At 35.2% G+C, this 16,170-nt stretch overlaps 1 protein-coding gene across 7 annotated transcripts in view; it reads right to left on the bottom strand.

Annotated features, from left to right (window-relative positions):
- Positions 1 to 16,170, bottom strand: part of LOC105484660 (crumbs cell polarity complex component 1) — a 279,683-nt gene that overhangs the window by 173,908 nt on the left and 89,605 nt on the right. The window lies entirely within an intron of this gene.

Here is a 16,170-nt window from a genome sequence, read left to right as displayed (position 1 = left end):
AACTGGGGAAGTAATTTGCTCAAGGTTTTAGTTGCTTAGAAATACGTCTGAAGCTTGAACTCTGCAATACTGATTCTTAGTCTAAAGTTTTACTATCAGTTATATGAGAACTTAGTAAGTTCTAATGCAAGCAAAAAGTGCTTAATAAATGTTAGTTGATTTTTGCCTACAGATACCACTTATATTCAAAATATATTTGAATAGAAAAAATAAAGGTAAAAAGATCTAAATTTTCAGACATAACATTTGTTTTTACTGTAAGAGGGAAAAATGGTCAGGCCACACAAATTGACTTCTTTTTTCAGTGTGCTGCTAAGAAACACAACTAACAACATGATGTGACTAGAATACAGATCATTCTATTGAGTTGTAATAGCTAATTGCATCAGCCCTGCTTTAGAAATGAGCACCTGTGGGCTTTTGTCTGCTGTGAAAATGACTGTAGATGTCAAGAAAGCACAGACAGCACCCCTCTCTACTTGACCTTGGATGTTTACATCATGCCTTTCTGTGTGATTTTCTTTTTGGTGCAAGTGAATTTTCAGCAAAGGACCAATTTTTCTCTCTTCTTTGATCCTTGTCCCTTGAAGTTTCTGTGCCTAAGTCTTGCTCTCAGCACAAAATTATCTTCCCAGAACCTGACTGCTCCACATAACACTCCACTACAATCCTAAGCTTGCCACCCAATGGATATGACAGCCTTTTTGCCTCTGCGTATATATTCCATCTCAGTGCAGTACCTTCAGTTTTCTGCTCAGTCTGGACTGTTTACTGTGGATTAAGTTCTTCCTTCCAAAGTATAATAGAAAACCCAAAATTTAGGACAGGAAATATGCCTTCATTATCAAAATGATACTCATTCCTGATACTTCAAATATCTTCTCTTTGTTTTCTCCTGATTTATCCTTATTATTGGCTGAACTGTTTTCATGACTTTTCTTCTTTGACCATTCAATTTCCCTGCCACCTGGGACCCACCCATTCTCCTACATTTTGGACTTTACAATTTGCTCTACAGCAATTTGAATCTCTGTTTCTGGAGTGTCCAGCAGCTGCTGGCCAGCTGCTTCCTCTGAAACATGTTCATAAATGTCCCCTACCCTGCTTCCTTTCCTGGATCTGACCTATTCCTCTGCTTACATTCCTTGGTGCTGTTCGTCTTCAGGCACTCTTTACCAATACTAGGACTGAACACTATACTTCCTTTTCCCCACCTACCATCCATCCTTGGTTTCACTCCTTATAATTCTGTAAAAAAGATATTCCCAGAATTGAACCTGATAATGTTGCAGGCTTACTCAGTTCTTGCTTTTTTTTTTTTTCAATTAGATCACAAATATCAGTTTCCAAAGTGAGTAATTTATCAACTACATCATGTAGATCTTTTTGTATTACATTCTTTACAATATAAAGAATAGAGGGATTGCAAGAACTCCTTGCAATTTGGGAAAATATTCACCAGGATTGAAGGTATTTGAATAGTTTTAAGCTCAAGAAGAACGTAAAGTGCTCATGTGCAGTTAATATTGATTATCAAGACTTTAAGGAGGTGACTGCAAGTATCAAATAGTTATTCAGGTGTTGTAATAGTTAATCCAAGATAAATGTTGTAAAAGGATGCTCATAAAAAAATCATAGATTATTAGCAGTCATCTGCATAATTATTTCTCTTCTCTATGTATGTATATATAAATAATATTTTGTCATATTATTCCAAAAAATCCTTTTAGAAAATACAGTTAATTATACATTCTTATATCTACTTCAGACATTCTAATTCATTGTATCATTACATAATTTTTTTGGAACATATATGTGTTCTCTATTTTAATAGCACCTAATAGTTATCCTCATTCCTGAAATTATAGGCTGTTGATTCATTAACAAATATGTTTATACACTTGACTCCCATGTACTGAACACCAACAAGGATAATTACAGGATAGTATTAAAATTACATTACAAATAGACTCTACATAGAAAGAAACTTAAATTATTTAAGAAATTACCATAAATATTGGAGACTATGTTTTAGAAACCACATAAAGTTCCCCAGTGACCTGGGAAGCATACAGCAAAGTTAGATATCAGGATTCAGAGCAGGACATAAAAACCAACTCTAAGTATTTTAAGTAGAAATAAATTTAGTATTAAGAATAAGATGCAAATGGCATCCCTGGAATGAATGGAAGAATGGACTCTACCAGGGCTTCCAGAAATGACTGCCAGAACACTACAGAACTAACTCTCAGGCTGAAACTGGAATTGTTGAGTACAAAACACAAGGTCATAGCTATGATCCAAGGATTAGGACTGCCTCTGTGTCACTGCCACCATTGCCATGGTCCCTGAACATTCACTAAGCAAGTGAATGAACACTGGTGAATGGGGAGGGTTGGCATTGCTTTTGTCAAAACTGCCTCTTGACACTTAGGTAGCTAGAGAGTGGACAATGGAGTGCTGTTGCCAAGATCCTCATGTCATCGTAACTATGCAAGCCTGTGGATGCGGCCAAAAGAGGAAAATGATTTCCACTTCACTTCTGCCTCCCAAGTGTTTTTAATTGGTGAAACCTAATTTATGTGTAGAACCCTACTTCAAGGAAAGTGAGAAATGTAGTTTTAGCCTTCCGGAATCTACAGTATAGAAAACCACATAGGTGGAGGGTGGGATGAAGGCTGAGCAAGATACCATAGTATCTACCACAGAGGCATCTAGATAAAGTCCTCTAACTTTAGATGAAGAATATGAAAATCATAGAGGTTAAGTGAGAATATGCCCGAACCAGGACATACATTTACCTTTCCTGAACACATGTCACTTCTACTCATAGATGTGTCCTCCCCAGATTTGGAAAAACATTTAATGTTATTCAAAATCAAAATCAATATGTTTTAAAATGTAACCATTAGAAAATCAAATATATAATTGCATTTGACTTATGTTAAAAAATTAGACAATAATCTTATTAAAGGGTATGTTACATTCCGTTTTTGAGAGATGTGCTATGAGGATTTTAGGGAAGAACTGTTTCAGTTAGTATTTATAATGACCTAGAATTACCTAGTACTTTCTGATCCACCAATAGTATTACCACATATCAATACATAGCTTCTCCATTTAGTGAAGGCATAAGGAAGATTTGTTGAAAGATCTTTAGAGTATTGCTCTTCCATTTATCCAATACACAAAGTCTAATTTAAAATGTTATGCTTTTATTTTATATATGCATCTCTCTCTGTCACCTAGGGTGGCATGCAATGGCATGATCATAATTCATTACAACCTCGAACTCCTGGGCTCAAGCTACACTCCTGCCTCAGCCTCCCGAGTAGCTGGAACTACAGGCACACACCAACACCACCAGTTTCAATGCATGGTTTCAACAGCATTTTTTCCAAATACACAACATTCTCTTTTAATGTTAGAATGAAAATAAATTTATGTATTAGATAAAGGCAAATTAGACATGTGAAATCCAAAGTGGCTTATTTAGATGTGATTCAAGGAAAGCATGAGTCAAAAGATCTGAATTTTAGTTTTGATTTTATCATCAATCTAGCTAGGACAAGTCGCTTAATTTTTTCAGGGTCTGAATTTCATGACATTTGACTTTGAGGTGACTTGACACTTAATAGACTTGTTGGGGAGAGTAAAGCTAGATGGTAGATAATTTTAAACAATGTCAAAAGGTAGATACAGTTATCAGATGGCACAATTATTTGTTATTTTTATATTCTACTGCTACTAGTAATAACTCCTTTACTTCAGAGTAAAAATAAACAGAAAAAATGAACAAGATCTTCTTTTCATTAACAATAATTGGCCTCTTCATTTGAGCCTGGGTCTTATTTTAGCAAATAACCGATAATGGGAAAGTAGAATGGCTGGAAACCAAGTTGATGACACACAAAATGCTTATACTTAGTACAGCTTCATTGAAGATGAGACATTGGGGAAATATGTGTGATTTGTGGGTGCCTTAGGAAAGTATCTTGAACTATTAAAGAGAACTTGACATACCTTCTCACTTCCCTTCAGTTGCATAAAGGAGTATTTAGTTTCACGAATGTGTTTGTTTTTTCTGATTTTAATTTGATGTGGTTTCTAACAGCAGCAGATTTTAGCCCAAGCTGACCTAAAGGAGCTCTTGTGTCCCAAGTTAATATTCCGGTTTTCAGTGTAGCCACTTTAATCAATTATCTTACTTAGATCTTATGAATAACTTGCTGCACCTTCTACATTAGCACCTGCTACTTCACCTTGCACTCTTATGTTATGGAGATGACTTCTTTCCTTAAACCTCATGAACCAACCTCTGCTAGCTTCCAGCTTTTCTTCTGCAGCTTCCTCATTTCTCCCAGCCTTCATAGAATCGAGGAGAGTAGGGGCTTGGCTCTGGGTTAGGCTTTGGCTTAAGGAAATATTGTGGCTGGTTTGATCTTCTATCCAGACCACTCAAACTTTCGCCATCTCAACAATAAGCCTTTCACTTTTTTTTTTTTTCTCATTTGTGTGTGAACTGGAGTAGCAGTTTTAACATTCTTTTTTTTTTATTTTAAATTTTTTTTATTATTATTATACTTTAAGTTCTAGGGTACATGTGCATAACGTGCAGGTTTGTTACATATGTATACTTGTGCCATGTTGGTGTGCTGCACCCATCAACTCATCAGCACCCATCAACTCATCATTTACATCAGGTATAACTCCCAATGCAATCCCTCCCCCCTCCCCCCTCCCCATGATAGGCCCCGGTGTGTGATGTTCCCCTTCCCGAGTCCAAGTGATCTCATTGTTCAGTTCCCACCTATCAAGAACTTTTCCTCCGCATTCACATCTTGGCTGTCTGGCACTACAGGATTAGTTTCAGCCTATCTCAATCAATACGCCTTCCTCTCTCAGCTTAATGGGTTCTAGATTTTGATTTCAAGTGATAGTTGGGTGACCCTCACTTTCACTTGAACATTGAAAGGGCCTTATAGGGTTATTAGTTGGCCTAATTTCAGTATTGTTTAGTCTCAGGGAATATGGAGGCCGGAGAATAGGGAGAAAAACAGAGGAACATCCAATCAGTGAAGTGGTCAGACATACTGAACATTTGTCAATTAAGTTGGTTGTCATTGGGCATAGTTTGTGGTGCCCCAAAACAATTACAATAGGAATATCAAAGATCATTGATCACAGATTACCCTAACAGATGTAACAAAATACTAAAAAAGTTTGACATATTGCAAAAATTATCAAAATGTCACACCGAGACACAAAGTGGGCACATGCTATTGCTTGATGCTGAGTTGCCACAACCTTCAATTTGTGAAAAAACGCAGTATATGTGAAGCACATTACTGCCAAGTACAATAAAATGAGGCATGTCTGTATAGCACATCCTGGTCTATAGAGTCCTGCCTTTTTTGGTTCAACATTAGGTTTTAACAATTCATGCATGTAATTGCACATAACAGTAGTTCATTCATTTTCAATATCCTCTAACAACCTGTTGTATAAATATACCATAGTTTATTTTTTCCTTTTCTTGTCAAGGCAAAAATACTTTTATTTTTCAAGAGTTTTTGCTGTATGAACGCTTTTGTGCACATTTTCTATTGCACATACACATTGAAGATTTTTCCTTTAGTGTGTGTGTGTAGGAGTGGAATTACTAAGTTAGAGTAAATTTACAGTCAAATTTATAAAATAACCTCAAATTGCTTCCCAGAGCTATCGCCAATGTATACATGCATTAGTACTAGGTAAGAGTCACTCTTGCTTGTTGTTCCTCGTGTCTATTAGATTGGCTTTGTAAGATGTAATCATTTTTACCAATCTGGCTGCAAAATGGCATTTATCTGTGATCTGAACTTGCATTTCCCTGATAACTAGTGAGACGGACTGCATTTTCTTATGTTTTTGATGATTTGTGTTTCCTCTTCTGTGAAACAGCTCTTCATGTCTCATTCCCATTACATTATTTGGTCTATTGTCACTTTCTCATTGATTTAAAGGAGTGCTTTATGTGCTAAGATCATCATTATCTTGTTGATTGTATGCCACACAAATTCCTTCTCCCAGTTTGTCGACATTACTTACAGTATTTTTTACTATTATAGTTAATTTAATGTAATTGAATTTATCCTTAATTTTTTCATAATCACCACTTTTGTCTTAAATAAGTGTATTCCTACATTGAGGTAATGAAATACTCTTTTGCCTTTTTAAAGTATAAAATTTTTGCTTTTCCCACATAATTAATTTATCTGGAATTAGTTTTTATGTATAAATGAGAAGAAGATCAATTCTATGTTTTCCATATCAATAAATGATTGGACAAAAAATTTTTAATACCATTTGTTCTGTTCCCAATGATGGCAATACCATTTATGTTATGTATAATTTTTCATTTATATATGGCCCTGTCTGAGTCTTTGTTTTATATATTTACCCCGAGCCAATGTCATACTTTTTAAATTATTATAGCATTATAATAATTCTTGCTATATTATCTGGTAGGACATATTCCCTCCAAGTCATTATTCTTCCTCAGGAGTGTTTTAGCCAGTTTTATTTCTTTGTTATTCTACTCAATTTTAGAATCAACTTGTTCATTTTGTCCAAAACACTGAAAATTATTAACCTCTAAAATTTGTGGAGAAAACTACTACTTACAGGTTCCTCTCGCCTGAAGCATTTAATCCTCTTACCCCACTTTTTCATCCTCTGCAATTTACTTTGCAGAGTAAATAGAACCTGTTAGAGGTACCTTCTTTAATTCCCCTGTACGAATGTTATAGACTTATCTACATCCATATACATCTATTCCTGTTTTCCTCCTGTTAACCAGGCTACCACGTTTTCTCTCTTTATCCAAGGATAAAACTTCACCGTGCTCAGAATAAGATTCTTTTATTTCCCTAGAAGGTCTTGCTTCTCTTTATTTTCCATTTGTAATTTCTTTTTTCTCTGTAAGTATGTACGCATGTTCACATTTTTTGCTAAAAATAGAAAAAAAGAAAAGAAGCAAATTATATAACATAACCCTCTTTATCTCTCCTTTATTTCCCTATGGCTCCTGTAGTATCTGTCTTCCCCTCTTTACAGCCAGACCTCTCAGAACAGTTGTCTATGTTCACCATTTATTCTCACTCAGCTTCCACTCAGTGTGCAGCCAACTGCCATCTGGCTACTGTCCTCACCACCCCATGAACCTACTGGCCAGGGTCTCCAGTAATAACACACTTGGAGTCATTTTCTTACTTGAAGTCTTGATATTTGAATTATCTTATCTCTCTTTCTCTTAAAGCTATTCTTTTTCATAACTTCATACTTTTCGGACTTTTTTCTTTTCCTCTCTTAAGTTCTATAGGCTCCTTTGTGAATTCTCTTTTCTCAGTTGTCATTTAAAATGACTGCTTCTTAGGGGCCCTCTTCCTTTTCCCCTGTGGACCCTCCCCTGGGTGATCCCCAATCATCAGATCTTTACTTGCTATGTATGGATTGATATCCCCCAAATTGTAATCTCTAGCACATCCCTCTTTCCTCAGCACGAAGGCTATCACACTATCTGATATCTCCATTTTAACTCAACTTGCAAACATACTAAAGCTGGTCATCTTCATCCTGTACTCCCATGCAGCACTTTTCCCCCTGCCATATTCCATACCTCAGCTAGAAAGCTGATGGAAGTACTGGACACACAATTGACCAAGCCAGAATCCTCAGGTTCATCTTGGTCCTTTCTCATCTTTTCTTAACACATTCAATTAACCAACAAATCTTGTGGACTCTAACTGCCAAAGACAACTAATATATGTATATTAGCACAATTTAATATTTTTTAAATCTAGAAAGGAACAATTAGGAGCAGGTAATCAACATGAAGAAAATCATTAGAAGGGGAAGGAGTACAGCATGGATATCAGGAATGTTGGACAAGGTGCAAACACGGGACAGAACTGAGATTATGGCAAGCAGTTGATGGAGTTTCAAATGACCCATGCCACAAGATTCAGTAGCCCAGTCATAGGAAAACTAGAGCTCTGGATTAGAAAAGCCCAATATAGCAAGAACAAGGTAATAAGAACAAACACACCTAATAGGACTGGAGAATAAAGAGAGGAAGTCAATCAAGGAGGAGACTTGTGTATTAGTCTGTTTTCATCCTGCTGATAAAGACATACCTGAGACTGGGTAATTTATAAAGAAAAAGAGGTTAAGTGGACCCACAGTTTCCCATGGCTGGGGAGGCCTCACAATCATGGCAGAAGGCAAAAGGGATGTCTTATATGGCGGCAGGCAAGAGAGAAATGAGGACCAAGTGAAAGAGGTTCCCCGCTACGAAACCACCAGACCTTGTGAGACTTATTCACTACCATGAGAACAGTACAGGGGAACTGCCCCCATGATTCAATTATCTCCTTCCAGGCCCCTCCCACAACATGTGGGAATTATGAGAGCTACAATTCAAGATGCTATTTGGGTGGGGACACAGCCAAACCGTATCAACTTGGTTACCAGATAAATCAGTTCCTAAAAGCCTGGGATTCCAATATCAGATAAATGGGGTCTCAATGGTAAATCACTTCACTTTATTTCTGAAGTCTATCACTTTCTTCTTACCTGGAGATACAACTGACTTCTGGATCTGTAGCAAGGCAGTTTTGATACAAGAAAAGATGAAATAAATTCAGTGATCTAATTGAATAATGCAAGTAGAAATTAAAATGTACTGTTTACTATATTCCAGGCATAGTTTGGTACTTTCTAAATCATTTACCATGATGATATCAATTAAGCTTCATAAAATAGCATAAGTACCATTATTATTTCCATTTTATAGATAAAGAAAGTGAGGCTTGCAAAAGTAATTTTCTGAAGCCAAACATCTGGTAAGTAGCAGAGGTAGAATTCAAGGCCTGCAGTCTGGCTTAACAGCCCCTTATTTTACCTGTGATGAAAAAGTGTTTCTTGTTAATATAGCTATGAACATTATTTATGCCTATATTTTGCAGATAGAGAAACAGTCCAAGAGAGATTTAAGCAATTTGTATTTTGTAGTTTAGACAGTTCTAGAACTCAGATTCTCCATTCTAGTGCTCATATTTTTACAGCCTTCTTCTGTCTATAAAATCTATTAATGAGGGATTACGCATTACTTCGTCTTAAGAGAAAAATTTTTAAAAAATCTTAGAAGAGTTAACATGTTATCTTTCTTAGACCTAATAGTAGAGACCAAAGTAGCCCTCTTCCAGCTGTGTGATGCTGTGTTTCACAGTAAGTCTGGCTTTTGTCTTTATGAAGATATAATACTTTATTAGGATCATCCTACGTACACCAGGTCTCAGGCAGAAATAAGATTAGATCCTCAGCCATATGTTGTACTTAAAAGAAAATCTAATTCACAATCTTGTACAGTCTGACAAATATCTCCATTAACAAATCTTAATCATGTGGGTGGAAGAAAGGAGGGTGACCAAAATAAAGTTGCTCAAATATATTTCAGCTATTAAATGCTGCAGTGCTACAAACCAAAGGCTTGAATTGTGCCATTCCATTATCGGTGAAATATAAGCTACGAAATATACCATGATGAGACACACAACTCAGTGATACTGTGAAGTTCTTAAGTGTCTGGTTCCACTCTTTCTTTGGCTTAAAAATGTTTTACTGCCAGAATCTTTATCCTATAAGATAAAGCCCCAAGTTACTTCTCCAGGTTCAGCTGCTCTAACCTGTTGGCTATCCCACACTGCTCTCAGTTGTCCCTATTATACTTTTGACCCTTGCTCTTGCCTGCCTCTTGGGATTTGATACATTACTTTGGTTTTCAGCTTTGATCCTTAGGACTCAGGTGTTTAGCACCCTGATGACACAATCCAGCACCACCCTCACTGAGACCTTGGGCCAGCTGCAAGCTGGAAGGCAACAGGACAGCATTTAAAGAACATTGAAAAAGGATTAACAATTCTATAGCCTGCCTAGAGGTTGAAAAATGTTTATAATTTTATGAGAATTTAGAGTTCTTACATATCATTTATGAAAAAAATACTCCCCTCCCAAAGACTCAAGGAAAACAAACTTAGGTCATAACTTAAATGCAAGCCTTCCAGGACAATATAGACAGGAAAGCAAAGAACTGTATGGAATGAAACTTGCAATGTTGTATGTACATATGTATGCATATATAATGCATTATATACAATCCAAAATTTCAATGAATAATAGCAGGCTGTCCAGGAATGTGCTCTATTAAGCACTATGTATGCTAAGGACTCTGGAAACTGAAAAGACAAATATATGTGGCATCTTGAAATAAATACAAAATCTCTAGCTAATTCTGCTTTTACTGTAGAAAGATAACAGCACGAACTAATATCCAACAGTGTCATGAATTTTTGATGACTGAATTGAGATAAAAATCAAATGAAATTTTATCATGTACAGTAATTTGAAGCTATTTTGAGTATAAGATTTTTGCAGTAATCACAAACATTAATTTGATAAAACATGTAACCAATTAATGTTAGAAAATAAAGGAAATACTGAAATATTAAATTCCCCAATGTAATTAAAAGCTAAAATAAACTACTTGCAAAGTGCCATATGTTTATTATCCCATAGTGTTGAATAAAGTAAAAATCAATTCATTACAATGGGATAAAAGACACATGCCCACTCACTTATACATTTAAATATTTTCATTATTAACATCTTTATTTAAATGGAGTTTTAAAAGACTATATTGTCCAGGAAATGAATTATCTTCCACGGAAATTTAAATATTACTAATTAAGTTTTAAAATGTTGTCATCCTAGGTCTTGAAATTATTATTTTTAGTACTTATTACCTATTCAAATGCAAATTTACAAAAGTTGGACTAGTCTGTGAGATTGTCGCGTAAGTATAAAATCGAGATGATTAGTGTCCACAGTATATTTTATTTTCATTTCTCATTTTGAAAGCTATTTGTTTTAAAGAAAAATTCTTTCTTGATTAGAGCTCATTACAATTAAAAATACATTTGCATTTAGTACCAGAGAGCCAGGCACAAGAAACATAATTTCCTGTAAAAGCATGTCATTTCCACACAGATATTTTTACTTTAGTGAATGGATAATTAACTTCTATTTTTAGTGAGAGGGCAAATGTATGTAAACTTAAAATCCTCCCATTACAAATACTCAGAAATAATGAATCAGATACAACAAATATTATTTAAATATGTAAGTGAAGGAAAGGGAGATCACTAGGTAACACAGGGGATGAAAGAGTTGAAAATCAGCATGACACTCAATGTACATTCATACTGTGTCTGTCTTGTTGGCTGATAGAGGGGAGAGGAGAAGAGGGAAAAATGGATCCCATGCATCAAGAGTTTAGTTTTTAATGGTCATGGAAAGGAGCTGGGGGATGTGAAAACGAGCTGTTCAGGGAAAAAGAAGGCCTAAAAAATAATCTTCCTACTGTCAGGGATGTGGTGAGCAACAATGAAGCTAATAACTTCCTGTCCTTTCACACCCTACCTCTAGAAAATCAAAACCCTGAGACTCTGCATCTATCCCATTTACAGTACCTATATGACCTGAGATCCTCTTCCCTTCAAACACACACACACACACACACACACACACACACACACACACACGCAAGAAAGGGAACATAAAAACTGATTTTGAGCCAGTGGTATCCTTGACCACTGCAAAGGCACAGGAAAAAATATTCTACAGAGATATGACCAGGATGTAGTTCCAAAATGTACTCATAGGATAAATACAATAAATGTTTTTAAAAACCTCTTGAAGGCTCACAATAAAAAATTTTAAGTCATAAGAAAAACAAATAAGCCACAAGTTAGCAGAAACAATAGATAGATTAAATCCCCAACCCTTAAGATAGACTGACAAATATAACTTTTATATAACTAGATAAAAATAACTATATATAACAACTATATACTTAAATAGCTATCAATGTATAATTATCTACATAAGATATATAACTATCTATATAGAAGATATATAACTATGTAAGATACATATCTTTATAAAATTTTAACTTATAATATGAAAAATAAAGCACATTATATAAAAAAGAATAGGTCCATTTTTAAAAGGCAAATAGATCTGTTGAAAAGGAAAATGTAGGCACTGACATTTAAAACTAAATCAACAAATTAGAGCATATTAGACACAGCTGAAAAGAAATAGATGAAAGGAAAATATGTTAGTGAGATTAACAGACAACGATAGAAGAAAAGGCTTCGATATTCATCTAAAAGGAATACCAAGAAACAGAACAGACAGAATGGTGAAGAGACCATATTCAAAGTGATAAATGGTTCTAATTTTCTCCAAACCCATGAGGTTTGTGAAACTTCACATTCAAGAAGCTCAAAAAGTCTTAAGAATCATAAATAACATTTTGAAAAATAAAGACACGGTAAACATAAATCCCCAATGGCGGCACATCAAAATACACTGAAGATAAAGAAAATGCATTAAGAAACCGGAAAGAAAATAGGGAGCACCTACAGAGGAACCAAAATTAGAGTGAAATGAGAGCACAACTTTTCCATAGAAGAAAAAAGACAGACAAAATATTTTCAAAAAGAAAATATTATTCAAGAATTAGAGAAGATAATTATATTTCAGGAAAACATTTCCTGCTTATTGACAGAATGACAGAAAAGCAAGAGATATAATTAAGAAAGAAAATGTGTATGGTTTTTCGTTTGTGTGTTTCTTGTGCTTGGGATTTATTTGTTTTGTTTTGTTTTGTTTTGTTTTGTTTTGGTCTGTCTTTGGTCTGTCTCTTTGCAGCTTCCTCTCAGGTACTCTGTCCTGGGAATTTCATCTGACTGAGTCTCCTTAAACATTAGGCTTTCCATGGATCACTCTCCCCATGATGGTGCCTGGAAATTCAAGATATTTTTCTTTGTTTAATCTATGTATTCATAGTTTTCATCCTGTTTTAAGTTTAGCCATTATTTCTTCAAAACCTTTTATTCTCACTCCCTTTTTTAGGGAGTCCAATTTTGCATGTCTTAGACTTTGTAAAGTTGTCACAGTTTTGGGGGTGTTTTGTTTGCTTTACTTTGCTTTGTTTTCTAATCCTTTTTTTCTCTTTGTGTTTAATTTTGGATCATTTCCATTGCTATATCTTCAAATCACTAACCTTCTCTTCAACATCTTATTTGCCATTCATCCCTTCCAATGTACTTTTCATCTTATACCTTGTAATTTCTGTCTCTATAAGTTTGATTTGAATCTTTCTCATATCTCGTATTTCTACTTAACTTTTTGAACATCTGGAATACAGTTGTAATAACTGTTTTAGTGCCCTTATCTGGTAATTCTAACATCTGGACCAATTTATGATCTGTTTTGATTGATTGATTTTTCTCCTCATTTGGGTCTTATTTTCCTGTTTCTATGCATGCCTTCTTGATCTTTGTTCTGGAATGCAGTTGTTTAGAAACAGTTTGATTCTTTTAGGTCTTGCTTTTAAGATTTGTTAAGCAGCACAAGACCGTACTGAATCTGGAGGAAAATATTTGTAACTACCGAAGCAATATTCTACCAAATGTTTCATAAATCATGAAGTTATTCAGTCTGGCTACTGGACACAGGTACAATTCTTAACCATCTATGAGTGCCGGGCATTATTATCTCTAATCATTTCAGCTTTATTCTTTCCCAGGTCTTGGGAACTTTCCTCGCATGCATGTGCTGATATAAACTCAGTCGAATGCTAAAAGGAAGCTTCTGCAGATCTCTGGTCTGTCTCTGTGCAGCTCTCCTCTCAGGTACTCTGTCCCGTGAATTTCATCTGTCTAGGTCTCCTCAAACACTTGGCTCTCCACGAATCCCTCTCCCTGTACTGTTGCCTGGAAACTCTTTCATGGTCGTAAGTTCAAGCAATAGGGCTCACCTTGTTTGTTTCTTAGGGATGACTACTCTTCATTATCTGATAGCTGATGCCTTGAAAATCATTGTTTTGTATGTGTTGCCAGGTTTCTTTTTTTTTTTTTTTTTATTGCTTCAGGCTGGAGGGTGAATCCAGTCCCACCTACTCCATCTTGCTCAGAAGTGGACACTTCTTCAGAATAAAATTGTAAAATGTAATGTATGGATTTCTTTTTACCTGTTTGTGTAGCTAAAGAGGAAATAATTTCAGGTGGATCATTTGGTTTGTTGTATTTCTTTTTCCTTCATGAGTAGAATAATTCTATTTGTGAGCCATCCTTGTATAAACTGCACATGAGAAAATTTTGCTTTGTTACTGTCTCCACCATCTTCTTTCCCTAGTGCCTTTCTCCCTTGCAAGAAGTCAGTGCCTCCATGCCCCTGTGGGGTGAATTAGGGATGCTGTTACAAAGACCACCATCATCAATTTCATATGCTCACAATCTCCCCCAAACTCTCCACCATTGACCTATTTTAGCTCTCTTTGTTTCAAATCCCTACTTTAAGTTAGGAAACTGAAAGTAAATCTATGTTGACGGGTTAATGTAAAATCGTCTTTTTGTAATTGAAACATTCTGAAGAGCCTGAATTCACAAAAATGACAAACTCTGAGGAGAAAATTTTGGATGTGGCAGCAGGCTACCAGGAGCAATATATTAGCCAGGTTACAGTAGGTGAAACTATTTTGCATATCCAAGGGCCGGAACCACTTATGGTTCTCACCTTACGGCTTATCAAACTAAACCCTTTATTACCACATTCTGCCTTTCTGATTTCTAAAATGTAACATATTACTTTATTTTCTTATATATTCAGGACATATTCCAGATACTCATTTTACCTCTCCTGTGACCTATGAATATATGACACAAATATTAATTTTTGAAATTTCACACGTATATAAGAATTGTGCATTAAATGAATCTATCAACTTAAGTTTACTTTGAGAACTTCTGTTATGAACTTTTTATTTATAAATGTCTAATTCTCTATGAAGCAGAAAATTAATAGAATTCAAAAGTTTTTCTTTTTCCCTTGAATGAAACAAAATAACTCAAAAGCCTAAATAATCAAATTAAATATCCATTATTTCTGATAACCATATGGCTTTGCATTAAATTACAGATATAAACAAAAATTTTATGAAATTATGATGCAAAATATGGTAACTATGTCAGTGATTTCTTGATAAAATCACAGAGCTGGAGGGTGCATTTAGAGGTCATCCAAGGTAGCCAGTGGTCTTCAGACACCAAGCACCTACATTAGTACTGAAGATTAAGAAAACTTTATTATATTCTGTGCAAGTGTATTTCAAAATTCATGTTTCATTACAGGTGTATAGGCCTTTTAGTAATTAGAATAATTTGGACAGAAAGTTGAAATCTGTTACATTATTATTAGGAAAATAAATTACAAATAAACAATTAGTAAATGTTTAGTTTTCTAAGGTCTGTGGTTATCAAGACCTATAGGTTGTTTAGTGGGAATAACAAGAGGTTTTAATTCTGTTCTAGCTCTGTCACTCACTTTGTCAAGTTGTCAAATCACTTAACTTCCATGAGAATAATTGTGCGCTATTTTAAAGTATAGATAACAGGTACCTTGAAGAAGTCTTGTAAGATTCAGAGTTTCTAGGTATTCGGTTCTCAATAAATGAGGTTGTTACTATTGCTATTGGAAAAAGACTGTGCCCTTTGATAGGTAACCTTCCCTCTATTATCTAGAAAACAAGCTATCAAACTGATGCCACAGGAAGGGAAAAAAATCCCTTTTTTCTTGGCTTTTCCCAGTCCTGAAACACCAATAATTAGCTTTTCCTTCCTTTAGAAAGCCATGAAGGGGCTAAGAAGCTAGGAATAGTACTGAGCTACAATGAGTACAGAGAAAGACCTATATACTCTTTCAAGTCTGTATCACAGGAAACATTGTGACCTCACATTCTAAGTCTTGAGAGCACACACAAGCCCAAGGAATTAAAAAAAGGAGAAAGAGATTCTGCTCAAATTCAGAGAATAACTAAAGTAAATTAACTAGTAATGGTTAAAAATTAATATTTATCGAGAATGTTTCAACTCTATCCAGACGATTCTCTTTCATTATTTAATCAGCATGTGTGTTTCCCCTGGCATGGCCTTCCTTGGTAAATATGGGAGAAGGAGCTTAGTGTCCTGAGTCATCCACCTGTGCTCCACTGCTGCACAGAAT

Source organism: Macaca nemestrina, chromosome 1, assembly GCF_043159975.1.
Source record: "Macaca nemestrina isolate mMacNem1 chromosome 1, mMacNem.hap1, whole genome shotgun sequence".
Classification (NCBI taxonomy): domain Eukaryota; kingdom Metazoa; phylum Chordata; class Mammalia; order Primates; family Cercopithecidae; genus Macaca; species Macaca nemestrina.
The sequence above is the reverse complement of the archived record's forward strand: the minus strand, read 5'-3'. Positions and strand labels throughout refer to the sequence as shown.